Consider the following 18,199-nt stretch of genomic DNA (forward strand, 5'->3'; position numbering starts at 1 on the left):
TAAATAAGAACAGGAAGTATGATTTGGGTCATGATCACAAAATGAGTATTTGTCCATGAGAGTTGACATGTCCTTCTGTGGACAGGCTGTTTCCCCTGAGTGAAGACGGCGAGTCCTCAGCCTGAAGCTTTCGAGTTTGCTGGGGCGAGTCTGCAAAATGGCATCGGAGAAAGACATGCACGAAAGCAGAGCCCTCAGCCCAGGCTTGATTGCTCACCTTACAGTCATGGCTCTTGATTTGGGACGATCCGAAAAGCTCATCGGACGAAGAAACCACGTGCCGCAGGGGCTGGTCCCTAATTCTGTGTTCATACCTACATGCCTCCACACCAGGCTTTAAGCAGCAGTGCACCCGGGAGCATGGGAGGAATATTTTGATAAGGAAAGCCAAGTCCCATGGGGATCCAAAGGTTTGACAAGTTAGGAATCAAGCTGAATAAACTATCTTAATCAAGATGGCATAACATCACCACCAGAGCTGTGATTCTGTAGTCCTACGAATGGTCAGCAACCAAGATATCTATCCAAATTGCAGCATAGGGAGGGCTAAATCGGGCCTCTTTGTGCTCCCCGTGTGTGTAATTCGTGTCGCATTATAGTTCATTTCCTCATCCAGGGTCACTTGAATGCTTATTCTGTCCCTAATTCTGTGCTTTCCCAGGGTAAGGCAGAGAAATGGCTAGACATAAAATACATCCCCCGCTCTCAAAGTGCACTGAAGAGACACAAGACATATTATAAAAGCACCATAATGCAAGGGATATCAAATGGATGAACTGTGCGGTACAGGGACTCTGATAACTGATGCTTTTTAGATAGGTTTAGGAGCCAGAAATATATCAAAATATAACTCACACTTCTCATTCCAATTCATCATTACCATATGATTTTATCACTACTCAGCCGGAATTTCTCAAACTTACTATGCGTAAGTATCACTTGGGATCTTTGTTAAACATGCATATTCTGAGGCCTCAGATGCATGTTTTGACTTGGGAATCTGCATGGGTAGAAGAGCCCTGGTGATTCTAATGCAGGCAGAGGTCCCTTCATACTTTGGGAAACTCTCTGAGTCAAGAACTCCGCCCAATTTGCTAAACATTACGGCCTCATATGAAACTTGTCCCATCGGATATATTTAGTAAGTGTATATTAAGTGAATGAATGACTACCGTTCCTTATAGGTCAGGCATCATGGTGAATGTTCAGAATGTAAAAGTTGGTAAGTCACTGGACTAGGAGGTCTTGGTATATAGTGTGTAACATACAGTAAAGACTGTGAATGATACATTGATAAATAGTTATTATCACTTGGGTACCTGGCACCGTGCAAAACCTGAAAACACGGCTCGCAAGTGCCCTGCTAGAGGAGAACCTAGGGTGCTGTTAGAACCCAGAGAAGTGCCTGGAATGTGTCTGCCCTCTCGAAGGTCTGCTCCAGGACCTGCCTTGCCAACATCCAGAACTTCTACTTAGCCAATATCTTCACTTCCACCCTCTGGTTACATAGTTTATGGGTGGGAAACGGGTGCAAAGGAAGCCACCCACAGGCTTCCAGAAACCAATGGATGTAAATAAAAGATGTGAGGATCACAATTCCTCTCTCAGCACATGGGAACTGAGTACTGAGAAAATGAACTGGAAGCTGGAGAGAGAGAGAGAGAGAGAGAGAGAGAGAGAGAGAGAGAGAGAGAGAGATTGCAAGTTGGAAGGACTAGTGTGAGGTTCTTGGGGCCAACGGAGCCATGTTGCAAATGTTCTCGTGGGCACTAGAACACCACCTGAGATTATAATCAGAGCAGTCTCTCAGCCAATTTTTTTTTAAATAAATTACTCTGAATGAGGACAATGTTGATGAGAGGGCAATGAATCAGAGCAAGGTCAGTGGTGAGGTTCTTGCAATGGCTGAAGCCGGGGTTGATGGCTTGTACTGAGGTGCTGGTGTGAGGCTGGGAGAGAAGGGACAGGTGGAAGATGCTGCATTTAGGAGGTAGACTTGGCAGAGTTCAGACAACCCATGGTAGTATTTTGAGAATTTCCCAAAGACACTCCCAAGTTTAATCCTCTGATTGCCAGTTTCACACATGCCAGCTGACATGTGTATCATTATCTTATCATGGCTCTCCTGAGAGGGAACAAAATGCAGGATCAATGTCATAAACATAGCTCTCTGTGCCACAGAAGTTAAGAAGGGGGAACAGATTTACAGCGATCTTGACAACCACTGATGCCTAGCTTTCTTCTTGCTCATTACCTCTGGTAAGGACCCATGGGCTGGCCCAGCAAACATAAGTAGTCTAATGAGGCCCCCGAGTGCGATCCTTTGTGCTGCTCCTAGACAGCCAAGCGGCTCTGGCTTTGACATTTCTGTTCCCTTGGAGTCAGCTTGGGCCAATGACAATCTGCTTGCCTGCTTTGGGAGGATTCTCCAACTGCTACTCAACCGATATCCCTCTTCATGGGGCTTGTCAGAGCTCCTGGTCGTGCACACTCTGGCAGACACAACATGAAGGTGCACACAATGATGGCTGCAGAGCTCAGCAGTCATGCCCGGTTGGTCTTTTCATCCCCTGTCCTAACCTCTGGCTTGTCAGCTCTGGTCCCTTCTGCCCTAAGTATCCAGGCCGCTGTGTCACCTGGCTCCCATCCTGATGCCTCATAGATTCCACTGAACTGGTCTCTCTGGCTTCCCACGGAGCTCTTCCCACCTACTTCTGGCCACTAGTTAGAGCAATTCTGCCAGCCACACCAAAGGAGCTGGTGGATCTGACCCTGGACCATGTGGCTACTCATCTCTTCTCATAGCCTGCCTACCAGAGACAGGGCTTGTCACATCTCGTAACTCGACAAACACTGACTCGCCTCAGTCCAACTCAACAAGCGTTTATGGAGGACCTACCATGTGCCCGTCACTGAAACAGGCAATAAAGACACAACAATAAATAAGACAGTTCTAATAATGCAGAAGCTTGTCATCCAGACGAGGGCATATAAATAAAACCAACGAATTATGAAACCATAACATGACATAACTGTTAAATAGAATAAAAACACCGTGCCACACCGGCACGGAGGAGGAAATCTATGATTCTGATAAGCAAAGAAGTGATAAGAATGGTTTCATTCATTTTAAATCAGCTTTCTCAGGCATAATTTATAAGCAGTAAAGCATTTAAGGATGCAACTCATTAAGTTTTGATAAATCTGTATACATCCGTGAAACAACAATCACAATGAAGATATGCAATGCCCCCGTCACCCCAGAAGCTCCCCCTCTGCTTTTCCTAATCAACACTCACCCCTGCCCCCAAGACCACTGATCTACCTCTATCAATATAGATCAGACTCTTCCTTTCTACCTTGTGCACAAACGGAATCATATAACATGTACCCTTCTGTCTGCCTTCTTTCGTCAGCATAATACTTCGGACATTCATTCATATTCACATAACAGTACTTAATTTCCTGTTATTGCGAGTATTATTCCATTGTGTGTATATATCACATCTTTGTTTATCCACTCACGTGTTGATGGACAGTTGTGTCCAGTTATAGGCTACAGTGACTAAAGCTGCTGAGAACATTTGAAAGCAGATACATGTTTTGTGGATTAGTATCTGTGGACATGTGTTCTGTGGACTTTTAGTTCTCTTGTGTAAATACCTGGGAATCAAGTCGTCAAGTCATATAGTAAGTTTCTGATGAACTTTATAAGACACCGCTAACTTGTGCCCCAACGCAATTGTAATCCTTTTGTATTCTCATCAGCAACGTGTGACAGTGCCATCGGTCCACGTCTTGATGTCACTTGTTACTGCCACTCGTATTAACATTTTATCCATCCACGTGGGTGTGATAGCCATATCTCATTGTGGCTTGAATTTGAACTTCCTTGATAACTAATGACATTTAACAGTCTCTTATGTGTTTATTGACTGTTCATATATCTTTTTTTGGATTAGTTAGTCCCTGTTTAAAAAATTTTTTTTTCAACGTTTATTTATTTTTGGGACAGAGAGAGACAGAGCACGAACGGGGGAGGGGCAGAGAGAGAGAGGGAGACACAGAATCGGAAACAGGCTCCAGGCTCCGAGCCATCAGCCCAGAGCCCGACGCGGGGCTCGAACTCACGGACCGCGAGATCGTGACCTGGCTGAAGTCCGACGCTTAACCGACTGCGCCACCCAGGCGCCCCTAAATTTTTTAATTGGGTGTTTATCTCATTGAATTGTAAGGTTTTTTTCCCCACGTGTTCTACACACAAGTCCTTTGATGAATATATATATTGGTAATATTTTCTCCCAATAGGTAGCTTATCTTTTGGTTTTTGCAAGGTGTCTCTTAAAAAGCAGAAATTTTAGGGGCGTCTGGGTGGCTCAATCAGTTAAGCGTCCGACTTCAGCTCAGGTCATGATCTCACGGTTTGTGGGTTCGAGCCCCACATCAGGCTCTGTGCTGACAGCTCAGAGCCTGGAGCCTGCTTCGGATTCTGTGTCTCCCTCTCTCTCTGCCTCTCCCCCACTCACGCTCTGTCTCTGTCTCTGAAAAATGAATAAATGTTAAAAAAAATTTTTAAAGCAGAAATTTTAAATTTCGGGGAGGTGCATGCCACCAGTTTTTCTTACTAGGCTTTGCCTATTGTGTCTTCTCCAAAACTCTTTGCCAACCCCAAAGTCACCCGAAGGTTTGTCTCTTAACTTTTCTCCAGAAATATTATAGTTCTAACTTTTAAATATGGTTGAATGATCCATTCTGTGTTCACTTGTTTGCAAATGGCATGCGGTGTAAGAGCTCTCCATTGTCACAAAGAAAGACTAATCCTGCAGTTAAACTCACTGTTGAGTTTCTAATTTCAGATAATGTATATTTTACTTGTTTTTTTATCTGTTTCTTAACTGGAGATTCTGGTTCTCTTGAAATTCTCTGGTTTTCCTCTATTTTCTTTTTCCCGTTTCCTTCCATGTGTTAATCATGGTTTTATGAAACTCATTTTCTAGGGGCGCTGGGTGGCTCAGTCGGTTAAGTGTCCCCGACTCTTGACCACAGCGCAGGTCATGATCTCACAATTTGTGGGTTTGAGCCCCACATCAGGCTCTGCACTTACAGCAAGGAGCCTGCTTGGGATTTTCTGTGTCCCGACCCCACTTGTGCTCTCTCTCTCTTTCTGAAAATAAATAAATAAACTTAAAAAAAATTAAAACAACCAAAAAAAGAAACTCATTTTCTCTTATTTCTCATGAGAATTACCTGTCGTTCTCTTTCCTTTGTCTGCTTTGTCTTTGGATTCCAGTCCACCTTCAGAGTGATTTGAGTGATTTTAGCCTCTTTCCTGTGTAGCGTCTCTATTACGATCTCCTTGTCCCTACTAAGTGCAGACTTCTGACCAGGTGAACCCCAGATTCTCAGGCTCTTGCTCTGTAAACAGATTTGGCAAATGTCTCCCGGAGAAAATGGCTCCAGAACATCATCTTAGCCCTCTGACATTCTCTCTTGCTGGAGACCCTGGCCTCTTTGGGCCCCCATGCATCATTAGCTCTGTAACGATGTCAGGTATGATATATTTGTATTTGAATTAGCGATCCTTATTGTCTCAGCTGACACGCTGATCTATGCAAGCAACCCCATCTCATCCGGAGTGAGAAATGAGACCACACATGTCCCTACGGGTGGCGCATGTGAATGCGGAACTCTTGTCACACCGTGACAGGGCGGTCCTTCTCTCCAGTCCCACAGACATCATTGAATCACCTGGAAATTGACTCTAATACCTAGCAAAGCTTACTTTCAACATATCAGGGGTACAATAGTGTCGCGTCGCAATGTTTAAATCTTTTTAAACAGGAACTCCTTTTGCGCTGTGGTTCTGCTGACCCAAGTCCCTCAGGTCAAGCAAAGAGAGAGTTGGGGCACACCAGCTTAGCAATTCCTCAGCTAGAAGCGGCCCTCTTTACTTCCTCTGACCTTCCTCTGGCCCCAACTTGTCATATGGTCCCACCTAAGTGCAAAGAAGGCTGTGAAAAGTGGTCCCCCACTGGGAATGCTTCTCAGAAACATCCCCACACTCTGGAAGGGGCCTGAGAATCTAGAGTGTCTGTGGGCCATCCCTACTCCAGCAGACATGCAGGGAAAGGGAAAGTTCTGGAGACAACACGCGGGAGGAAGATACAGACACGTGTCGAAGGGAAGGCAGCAGATGCCAGGGAACTCGCTTTCTTGGAAGAAAGGGGAAATCAAGTGGGTAGACCAGAAGTCGGGATATAAAATGCAACAATTTTAGCAAATCTAAGACGTCACGTATGAGATGTGTGCATGTTTTGTGTACCTCTGAGAAAGAAAAGTGCCACGAATTATGTAATGATACAATGCTTTCTATTAATATGAGTTGTAATAAGCATATCAATTTCAGAGCTATCAAAATGTGAGAAAACTGGTCATTTGGTTGTATGAAGGGTAGTAGAGGAGATCTTGAAATTTTCGCCTTCCTTCCCCCAAAATATGCAACCCAGTCAGCTGAGGCTTTCAGGAAATAACAGAGTCAACCGTGGAGTTCTGTAGCTGGCGTCACGAGGTCTGAGACAGGAACTCAACTCTTAATCCAGCTCTGACTATGACTTCCTTTGAAGGGGTTAATTTTCATCTTTGCTTTTACTTGGTTTGGTCTATAATTGCATAGTCAGTTTTTCTGTTTGTGCCGAAACACTTCAATGCCCACAGCTCTGCATGAGCCTCTTTGAACCCCCAAAGGCAAGAACTTTCAAATCACTGAGCCACATATTCTCAGGTTAAAGCAAAGAATATGGCTTTATGGAGCAAACCTAGACCCTTACCTTTAAATACAGCCTTCAGTCAAGTATCCTGTATTTACATTATCTAGAATAAATACATGTAAATTCCTTAATCATTTTATGTATGTGCTAATTTCTTGGCTTTTAAATATGGGAAATTTGACTCTTGCATTCAGTTTGGTTTTTCATTAGTGTGTGATAAGGAGAAGAAGAACATGAAAATCTTTGTTGCGACATGTTTGGGAGGCCACAATATAGGGCAACATTGCTATTATTACAGCTACTATTAAAATCCAAATGAATGTGCTATCAATCAATAAACATATTTTCCTGAATATATACATAATGAATATGAACTCATTATAACCATATGGGCCCCATGGGTCAAAATCATTACAACCCTCTGTCCTCAGGAGACAGAAATTTCTTGGTGATCTAACAAATGTTTAGAAATGCTGCATTACAATTTTGTTGCCAAAATATGTTATTATTACTCAGATTAATCAGGTCTTAGTACATTGTAACAATATTAGTCATCATCCAAGTACATTATCATAACAAATACCATGCTATATAAATCTTCTAAGATGCTTTAGTGTCATAACATTTCAGGGGTGGATGGGCCCTTAGAAACATCTGAGGAAGTACGATCCCTAATTCCATGCTCAGTCATCTGTTTGGCTCTGAGTTCATTTAGCCACTGCTTGAGTCCTTCTAGAAGATGAGAGCTCACTATTTCTAAAGAGCTGATTGCGTTATTGAATAATTCTAATGAGGAATGTCTCCCAATCCCTCCTTTTGTTCCCCATCCATTGTACACCATGCATTTCCCAGAACTGCAATGGGGATCAAGGAAGATAGTGCTTGGAGAGTGCTGTGCAGAGTCTCTAGGACATCATAAGCCATCAGTAAAAGCCATTATTAATTTTATTTTCCTTCTACTCAACTTTCATCTATGGCAAGTGTGGCTTCCTGTAGGATTTTGCTTACGAGTAGTTTCCTCCCAGAAGTCCTTCCAGACTCCTGACAATGGGCTGGTTACATCCCCTTCCCAGGGTGTCCTTACAGGATGTGGGACTGACCACCACCCAATCGTGGGTTCTTGTTTGTGTCTCTCATCCTATCATCAACCTCCTCAGGGCAAAGGCTCAGTCCTGTTGCGTCGTGTTTACAGTACCCAGCCAATCATTTGGCACATAGTCGATGGCTGATGTGATTCTCTGAGTGAATGACTAAAACATGTGAATAACGATCACAGCCATTAGGCAAAGCAGCAACTGCTATGCCTGGGTCAAGTTCAATGCCGAGTGACAGGACGTGGCACGAAATAGGACCTACCAGTATCAGCAGCTTCATTGAGGTCTTGCGTGTCAGTATACAAGCAGATGAAAGTGAAGTCGCGTTTAAATCAGGCAAGGTCAAGATGATGCAAGTGTGCAGTAGGTGGGAGACATGGAAGCAAACTGGGTCTTAGTTCCTCCAATTCTTTGATCTGGTTAGGATGCAAACTGGCCATTTGAAACCTTCCCCTACAAAATTGTTCTTTTGTGGGACAGTCAGTTCTTCCACCATTCCAAAACCAACACTCATTTTTTTAGGTCTGTAGATTTTTGTTTTTGTTTTTGTTTTTGCCAGATCCAGTGTTTGCTGGGTTTACTGTATCTCTTCCTGGTTTTCCTCCAGAAAGACAGGAGAGACCCAGACGGCAGTAAGAAGGCTTTGATTTCTGTACCCAACACAGATCATTTGCATTTGTCTAGATGGGTTTCTGTCTGGTTTTGTTGTTTGTCTAGAAGAAGCGGCACTGGGGGAGCTCACACTAAGCTCTGGCCCATCTCTGACATCGCCATGCTCTACACAAAGTGTCTGGTGTCATAGCCTCTCAATGAATGGAATGCTTCCTGATCTCCAAAGCTTCTTCTGTCAGAATCCCACACTATTTCTCTTTCTTGTAGAGAGTCTAGCAAGAAATATTTTTGGTTTTTTTCATTTTTATTTTGCATATTATTTATATTTGCCTCGGAGATATTTACCAAAAGAAATAAATACAAGTAAGCTAGTTTAAATTCAAGGTAAAGGAAAAAGAACCACCACATAGTATCAGAAAAATCGATGGAATACTATTCTCTGTGTCACTGTCTTTCTCTGTGATATCACAATTGTATGATCTTTCATGGATGTCCTGTGTCATCGTCAGACCCATTGCTTTCTGGGTCTGAGTTTCTCCTTGGGGCTCTCCATTCTTGTTTTCCAGAGTAATTGCATGTATGTGTCTCTGAGTTGCCATGGCACTGACTGTGTTTTCTCTGAAAACTCCAGCACTCAGTAGCATGTGATGCAATCATTTTGTCAGTTAGAGAAGAAAAAAAAAAATCTGTGTTGGGTATGCTCCTTGATAAGCAACTTTCACTCCAGAAGGGTGGAATCACCTGGTCCACATGGGGAGCCCAGTGGCCATGTCCCCTAGGGCCTGAAGCCCACACAAAGCTACTCCACTGTCATGAGATGCCCCTGCATGCCAGATTGTTTCCCTCTGAAGAGCTACCAGACAGGAAAACTCTATTATTAAATTTCAGCACAAAAGTCTTCCTGATATTCACCCCACTGAAAACTATAGGGACCCTATTAAAATGGCAGGTACAGGAAAGATCCATTCTGTCACTTAATTAAAACGTTGTAAATTATTTTTAACCAAATGTTTAAAATTGTGTAGGGAGTAGTTGCTAAACCAGAAATTTTACGCGTATATAAATCACTGGCTCTTTAATTTGTTCTTGTTCAGATACGGCTAGGTTTGACATTAGATTGCCCAAGCTATTTTTTCAGGTATAAAACAAATATTGGACAACTTCATGTGCAAAGGTGTTTACATGGCAACTTAACTAAAATACAGACTAGCACAACCTTCTCTTGCTCTTGGAACTGCATCTAAAATTCATATATCTCCATTCTGAGGCAGAAATTCTATGCCCTAATTTAGTTCTTCATTTTTCAAAAGTTTAAATTTATTATATACAGATGAATACGCTGTTCATGCCTATTTGCATATGGAAACTGAGTTGTGAACTATATTTTATTTAATTGTATTTTCCTCTTTAGGGTGTTTTTTTATTTCCCATCATATGGAAGCTATACACTGTAAGGCTATCATAAATTACTGAAGGATTTGGGGGTAGTAATATGTATTCTTCTCCCTGGTTAGTAGAAACATATACTGTTGATAATCTACCAACTATAATTTGGAGCTGGCTTCTATATTATGGAGTTCTTTGTGTCCTCCAGGACTTCTTTCTGTGTGTATTTTCCAAAATGTTGGCTCCATCCATTCATCCATTTCCATCCCATGCAATGACTGCTTGGTCCCTGTTCTGGGCCCTACTCACTGGGAAACTTTGTAAGCTTTCCTTGTATTCTTTGGTGCCAATTCTCCACAAAGCCATGATAGCTTTCTCAGGAGTCCTTTGCTTTTTGGTTGGAAACCCAGGAATTTGTTTTCTTCTGTCTAATATTTCAAGTTACTATCACACTCCCTTCAACCTCTAAGAATGCGTTGGCAAATACCCAAAGGAAGGCCCTGAACACCACAGCTATACCTACAAGAGATGTTAATTGCACACGGTGCCGTTTCCAGATGGTCCCAGAGACCCTCGGTCTTTCTCACCACATCTCTCCTATCATCACCTGGATGGAATGAACAAGGGAGAAGAAACCTACTTACTATCCCTGTGTTGTTTAGTCCTCTGACAAACATTAGCTAAGAACTGTGCTTGGTGTTGAAGGTCGCAGAGAAAGGACTGTTCCCATCCCTTGGGGGCTCGCAGGTAATGGATTAAAGAGATGTCAATACTGTCCACAGTCTAGTGGCTGGCAGTGCAAGGGACTGTGGCCCATACAGGAAAGAGGGATTCGTTCTGCCTACATGAGTACACTGCAGGAGACCGGGAAGGGAGTCTTGAGCTCACCTTAAAAGAAGCTCAATGGGGGCTCCTGGGTGGCTCAGTCGGTTGAGCGTCTGACTTCAGCTCAGGTCATGATCTCCCGGTTGTGCTGACAGCTCAGAGCCTGGAGCCTGATTCAGATTCTGTGTCTGCCTCTCTCTCTCTGCTCCTTCCCCGCTCTCTCTCTCTCAAAAGTAAATAAACATAAAAAAATTGAAAAAAAAAAAAAAAAAAGAAGCTGAAGTCCCAGGCAATATAAGTAACACCTGGCAAACAAGGAGGCATGGAAACTCTGGCTTTGCCTTGCTTTGCCTTGCAAGCAGGGAGCGGTCGCCGAAGGGCCACAAGTATTACAGCTTGAACTGTATCCTCCCCGATTAGTGTGTTGAAATCCTAACCCCTGGGCCTCAGAATGTGACCTTAGTTAGGGATAGGGTCTTCACAGAGGCAGTCACTTAACCTGAGGTCATTAGGGTGGGCTCTCATCCAGTACAATTGGTATCCTTTTGAAGGGGAAATTTGGAGACAGGACACAGGGAGACCACCATGTGAATACGAAGACGGCCACTGAGAACCAAGGAGAGAGGCTGGAAAGGAGGCTCCTCAACCATCCTAATGGAGGAACACTGCCTGAGCCTCAGGCTCAGACTTCCGGCCTCCAGAATAGTGAGAGAATATATTTCTGTTGTGTAACCCACCCACCCCCACCGCCAGCCTGTGGTGCTTTGTTATGGTAACCCCAGAAAACTAACACCCCAGGTGCCAGGCAGAGCACAACCGTCACCCTGTTGAGAAGAAGCATCCCCAGATGGCTTCCAGCAAACCCCATTCAGCACAACAAGCCTTTCCTGATTATTCAAATAATCTGGGCTCAGTGTTTTATTTTATTTAAAAAAAATTTTAAGTTTCTTTCTGTTTTGAGAGAGAGAGAGCACACTGACAGCAGTGAGACTGATGCAGGGCTTGAACTCATGAACCATGAGATCATGACCCAAGCCAAAGGTGGATGCTTAACCAACCGAGCCTCCTCTAGGCTGAGCGTTTTAAAAAGCCAAGGTATGTGCCTTCAAGGAACTCATAAACTAGCAGAACAACAAAAGTGTGAAATGCAGACCATAAGACCACGGGATAGTAAATGCTTTTGTTGAGATGAGAACAGCTGTCAGAACGCCGAAAAGGAAGAAACTTACCTCGGTGTGTGTGGGGAAGCTGGGGAGCATATTCTAAGGAAAAGACACAGTCAAATCTTGGTGAGGAAACAGTCTGCTATTCAGAATATTATTGTCATAACTAAAGCGCTTGGGCATAGGAGTGTGACAGCCATTGTGGCACAATTAAATACGGATACGTTCATGCCAATCTCACACAGACAGAATCTGCTGTATACACGTGCCTTTCAGGAGAAAAAATGATGTGCTAAAATGAAGTCACTGCTGCTTGTGATGTTTCAGAAACACCTTAATGTCACCCAGGAGACAGACTTGTATTTCTAACCAACGGAGAAGGTGGAAAAAACTGCAGAAAATTCTTAAAAAGTTGCCAAGTTGCCATGATATTTGACAAATCACTGGCAGACCTGTTTGCAAAGAAAGCGTGTAGCTCTCGCCCGTTATCATTCCTTTGAGATGATTCAATCCTTCTAGAACCTTCTATCAGACTTTATGAGCTCTGCCTTGATCTTCCCCAATGACTGTTTTTGGAGGTTTCTGAAATGCTTTTTTTTTTTTCTTTTTGACCTCGCCTCCACCGTGTTGCCGAGCATATTGAGATTGTGCTTGGAAGGGTTGGCGGCAGCTTCAGACATGAACAGCTAAGGAGTTTTCAAGGGCTTGCTGTTGTGTCCTGCTGAAGCCTGGCAGCCTGTGGGGTCAAAGCGCGGAGAGCTCAGTGTCTGTGAGTGACTACTGCTGACGAGCTGGCTAGCACATGCTTCCTATGGACTCTTCTAGCACAGCAACTGTGTGTGCCATGTCGGGTGTTGAAATACAAGTTCTGCCAGAATGACCTCAGGAGTCTGTGAAAGTCTTGTTTGGTAACAGAAAGCTTGCTGGTTTTCTTTTGTTGACTAACCCCTACGTTGTCTGCCCTGTGGGAAAAAAGCACAATAATTTCTCCAGAGTCTATTGAAACTGTGGGTTATTACTCCCCAGAGTTGGCAGCTAAAAAGTTACGGTTGAGCAGCGGAAAGAGCTAAAAACGGATGGTAAAAACCATAGACAAAATATTGAGAGTCACCGAGGAATGGGCACATGATTGCCCCCAGATTTCCACGGCTCTGCGACATGCAAAAAATCCAGGTCCCTCCTCTCAAACGGTAACTGCTCACGCCAGGCCTCGGGGTGGGACGCCTGGGCTTAGCTTCTCCGTTGACCACTAACCGGCTCAGGGGTTCTCGGCTCTGACCGCACGGAAGAATCACCTGGGCAGTTTTCAAAACACTCGGCATCCCAGCAGCCCCCACACCAATTAGATGAGAGCCTGTGGGGTGGGGACCCTCGAAGCAGCAGTTTTAACGTTTCTCGAGTGATAACATGAGGCCAAGTTTGAAACCAGGATGACCGTTTGTCCTGAGTAAGTCATCTCACCTGACCACACCTATGCTTTTCTACCTACAAAATGGACCGCCATGAATGTCCCGATCTCTCCCACTCAGTATCAAAGGAGAGGGGAAGGTGTTTGCTCCAGCACCCTCTTCCGCATTCATAGTCTGTGTTTAAAAATCTCTATAGCAAGAGGCTGGGGGCGGGGGTGGCGTGGTGCTGGGGTGGCTCAGTTGGTTGTCCGTTCAGGTCATGATCTCACAGTTTGTGAGTTTGAGCCCGGCATCGGGCTCTGTGTTGACAGCTCAGAGCCTGGAGCCCACTTTGGATTCTGGGTCTCCCTCTCCTTCTCCTCCCTCCCTGCTGGCACTTGGTCCCTCTCTGTCTCTCAAAAAATAAAATTTAAAAAACTTAAAAAAAAAAAAAAAAGAACTCCATGGCAAGGATCCTGAGGGACACTGCCACAGACGTATGTCTGAGCCTTGGGGACCCTGACAAGGTAGACAGATTTCCATTCTGATAGCAACCCAAGAGCCAATAACTTGCTGATCTGCTGGTCAGTATTCTCTCTCCGAGGCACATCCATCCTCACCAGCCTCGCTTCGGAACGTTCCTTCCTGGGCTTCACCTAGACACAGACCTGGGGAGGCTGGGTTTTAGCTGCTGGTTCTGCTGAGAGAAAAATCCATGGCTGTGGCTCCAGAAGCTCAGCTGGGTAGAGCCAAGCACAGAAGGGGAGTCCAAGAAGCACTGAAGTTGGGAAGGAGGACTTACACAGCCAGGGACGAAAAATAGGAAAACAAAACCTGACTCATCGAAGCCCTGAAGCCCATGATGGGATGGATACTGGCTGACAAGAAGTAGGTCCTGCGAGGGGAAGGGTCCAGCTCAGGTGAACAGTAACAGAGAAGCCAGGAGAGAGCTATCGGCTCAATATGGGGATGCATCTCGGGGACCCCAGCCTCCCAATGGAGAGTGGATTGGTGCCTTCTTGGGAGAATAAGATCAGTGTATGTCTCCCTGCACAGGGTCATCCAGAGAACTCCCTCGCTCAGCTGGCTACTCTATCTCTGGGTTTGCATGGGTGATTATCTGTCCCCTTCACTTGGAAATGAATCCCCAGTGTTTGAAATCTTTTTCTCCTGCTGTGCCTTCATCCTTGCTTTTTAATGGCCCCTCTCTGAGGTCGCATTCACCTTCCATTTCATTTGGTACCAATCTTGACCAACCAGAACACTTCACGAGTATCTGTCTTCAATGTAGTAATCATGTGGGGGGGAAGCACTGGAGGCTCAGGAAATACAGGTGTCCGAATAGAGTAGAAGAAAATCATACATGACTTTGAGGTAGGAGAGGGAGAGAGGCATCTCTGCCTTAATCACAGGATGTGATGTGCTTATCTCTTCATTAGAGGTCCCTCTCAACATCGGAGGGTTCTGTCTATGGATCTCTTACCTCCGCTAGTCTGTAGGATTTTAGAGGTCAGGGTCTGGGCCTTCTTCTTTTAAAATTAGGTACCTACTATGCCTAAGGGAGAGCTAGGATTTGTACGACAAGAATGGCATTGCACATCAATATTCCAGAACAGGCCCTTGGGTTTCACCATAGAGCTGGTAACTGTGAACGCCTAAACCCGTTATACAAAGAGCCAGCCACTTGTAAGAGAAAATTCTTCCTCTAGAATATGATCAGAACCTGGGGACATAGCATGGTCTACACTGCACTATTCTCTGCAAGAACACAGGCTGATGCGGTAAGTTTGCCCACCTCTAGAAAAGTGGCTCAACAGTCAACCTCCAGGTGGGAGAAAGAGCAGAAAATACAGAACTGGAAGTCTCTGTGGCGCTCACGTCCCTAACCTGCCCCCTCTGTCCAAGGCCTGGAGGGGCAAATGGAGTCCTTAGATAACTTGGAAATCCCACAGCAGAAGGGCACTGGATAGTTTTCCAAAGTGTTCCTGGGAGACTTTCATTCTCCTAGAGAGTCCTGTCTCCACCCACTCCCCGTGACACGTCAACAGTAGATTTAGGCAACGTGATGGACAGCTGCCTCTCAGAACCCACACAAGCCATGTTATTTGAGGAACCCACCCACACCCACCTTCTGCCCAGTAATACCCAAAAGCTGGACTGTAGTCTCAAGGAAACCATGGTCCCTGAAAGAAAGCTCAGAACCTATGGATCATGGTATATTCAGGGGTGGAGGTGGAGACAGTGTAATGAGAAGGAGTTGGCCAGGTCTACAGTGAAACAGAAGCTAGTGTCTAAGGTCTAGGTGGGGCCAGGCTGACCATGAGCTCAGTCTGCAGCCTTCATCCAGAGTCCGATCCTCCGAAAGGAGGGAAAAAAAAAAAAGAGAAGGCAAGGACATCCAATTTGAGTAGTTTCCAAAGAAGAAGCAACTGGGTTCTGCAGTGGGGCCCGGGGTACTGTGTTGATGAGTTAAGTGTCCCATTAGCAGCAAAGGAGTTCCATAAGTGCCGTTGCTCATAAGCTTGAGTCTGGTTATAGAGAAATTAAGTGAGTTACGCGCTCATGCCCCTGAGTTTGTGGACTAGCATTCCTGAGACTTTGTAATGAGCTGCACTTTGTAGCCCAGCCTTCGGGACGCTAGCTGGTGTTCACTAGTGCCAAAGTACTTGTTGGCACTTTCTCTGCATTAGGCCCTGTGCCAGGTCGTCAGGAGACACGTTGTCAGGCAGCAGACAGGTTCTGATCTTGTGGAGCCAGAAGGAAGCAAGGAAGGGGGAAGTTACCAGTGACACAGGGTGACCCACGGCGACATGAAGGATGTGAATGAGGAGTAAGCCAGGAGACCTCACTTTATCCGGGGCTCAGGGAATCCTCCCTGGGGTGTGGCCCTTAAGCTCTGACCTGACTGAGTCAGGAAAAAAGGAGAAAAGGAGGGTCCCAGGCAGAAGGAATTGCCCAGAGCTTTGGAGCTCTGCGTCTCACACAAGAAGGTCAGTGTGATCTTGGTCCCAGCTAGAAAGGGTTTTCCAGACACACTGAAACTCAAGCCTCAAGACAAAGGATGCTGTTACTGACCTTTCAGATTCAAAGTAACCTAGCTGCTACTCCAGCCTGTACATGGTACTTACTTAGCATATAAAGCTTCATTTTAACCACTGTTTGGAGATACCACCTTGGACCCTCTGGATTAACTGCTTCCTGAAATTCTGACCAAGAAAGTCAACGTATTTGGAAGATTTTAACTATTTTTTTAGCGAATATTTTCTGTAAAGAGGGAGGTAGTAAATGTTTTCTTGGCTTTGTAAGCCATAAGTTTTCTGTCGCAACTACACGACTCTGCCTTCAGAGCACAAAATCGGCCATAAGCACTAGGTGAATGAATGGGTGTGTCACATACTCCCAAAGCCTTATTTGCAAAAATAAGGCCCCGTGATCATACTTTGTCAACACCTGCTCTAACCTTCTAAAACCATATAAAGCATTCTAAAATTTATTCCTGAACTAGCCTGGAGAACAGGGAACTTTGATTGTAAACTACATGGGTTAGCTTTGCAGAGTTATCTAACTGTTAGCGGGAGGCTGCACCCCTGCACCACGTTAATGAATGTGGTAGGAACATCATCGTAGGATACACCACTGGATTTGACTGGGCTGGGTGGCGTGCCCACGTGAGGCTGCAAGAGAGACAAGGACACAAGAGACTGGTATTTCCAAAGCTGTTGTGGGAGACGGGCTCAGGCTGACTAGGTAACTGCACTGTCAGGATGGGCTCAGTAATACACATGCACGTGGCCTTCACACTGATTCTCCCTCCTGCTTCTACAGAGACTTGCTCTCCATTGTCACTGGCTTCATTCTAGGGCCCTGAGGGACCGCAGGGTGACTCTCCAGTATATTGTCAGTTACCATGGTAGAAAGTGTCACTTCCCACGTCACAGCAAGTATGCTAAATTTTTTTTTTTTGAAGTATGCTAAGTTTTAATGGCATGGTTGGTGCAAATGTATCGCAAGTCCACAGAGAGAATGAGACAAAATCTAGACAACACTAATGCTACCACGGTACATCCGGCTGTCCTAATACCTGTGATATGAATCCAGAGAAGAGGTGAGTGCTCTCTGATGGGGAGAGAGATGCAGGGGGGGGGGGGGCAGGAGGCTGACTGTGCTGGGCTCCTTCCTCCCAAGAGTCAAGGGCGGTGGCCACAACTTGGGTTTCTGGAGTCTACAGCAAGGCTGGAGGGTTAGCATTCTCACAAAATTTTGTCTGGGTAAAATACTAAGCTATCAAACAGCATTGTTCCCACCTGTCAGGCTCACGACAGCCGTCCTCGGGCCTCAGAGCTCCAAAGTGTCCTTACAGGTCACGCAGAAACCAGGGAACATGTCACTGTCCCATTAGGTCACTTCCCCGCGTGGGGGAGGCAGGGAACGACCTGAAACTTCTTGTGAAAACATGCACAGAGCAAAACTGAAACGTTAACCACACACCTGCGTGCCCAGGTTTTCACCTCCTCATACGTCTTCCTTTGGCACCCCCACGGCCCCACGACCTGCCTGCACTGACTTCTCTCCCACTAGCGGCCACACCAGGGTCCACGGCCTTGCTCTCCTGGGACAGGGCAGGGTGCCTGGCACCATCCCTTGGACAGCTGGCCTCAACAGGCCCAGTGACTCACGTCTATCTGCTTGCTTCATGCTTCAGTAACTAACCCAGAGTCAGCACCACTGTTAAAAACACCAGTTGTTAAGGATGAAACGGGGATCGGAGCAGGTGGGCCGTGTGGGCTGAGATGTTACACCTACAAAATGTGCAGAGAAAAAGAACTTCCCTGTGCAGTTCACTGCACTTTAAAACACAGACACAGAAGTGCATCTATTTGGAGCCAAAAGCAAAGAGCAAGCATGCCAGGGAGGGAGTGTCTCTGCACAAAGGCAACGGTGGCCTCCCCCTGGGCTCTGCCTTG

At 45.4% G+C, this 18,199-nt stretch overlaps 1 protein-coding gene across 2 annotated transcripts in view; it reads right to left on the reverse strand.

Moving 5' to 3' along the window:
• RNF144A (ring finger protein 144A) overlaps nt 1–18,199 on the reverse strand; it is a 339,972-nt gene that overhangs the window by 14,992 nt on the left and 306,781 nt on the right. The window contains exon 11 of one of the 2 annotated variants that reach the window (XR_006596037.1): nt 11,988–12,809. The exons of the other annotated variant lie outside the window; for it this stretch is intronic. The gene's annotated coding sequence lies outside the window, so the exon portion shown is untranslated. Of the gene's footprint in view, nt 1–11,987; nt 12,810–18,199 lie in introns of those variants that run through there. 2 annotated transcript variants of the gene reach the window in all.

Source organism: Felis catus, chromosome A3 (genome assembly GCF_018350175.1).
Source record: "Felis catus isolate Fca126 chromosome A3, F.catus_Fca126_mat1.0, whole genome shotgun sequence".
In the NCBI taxonomy this organism is placed as follows: domain Eukaryota; kingdom Metazoa; phylum Chordata; class Mammalia; order Carnivora; family Felidae; genus Felis; species Felis catus.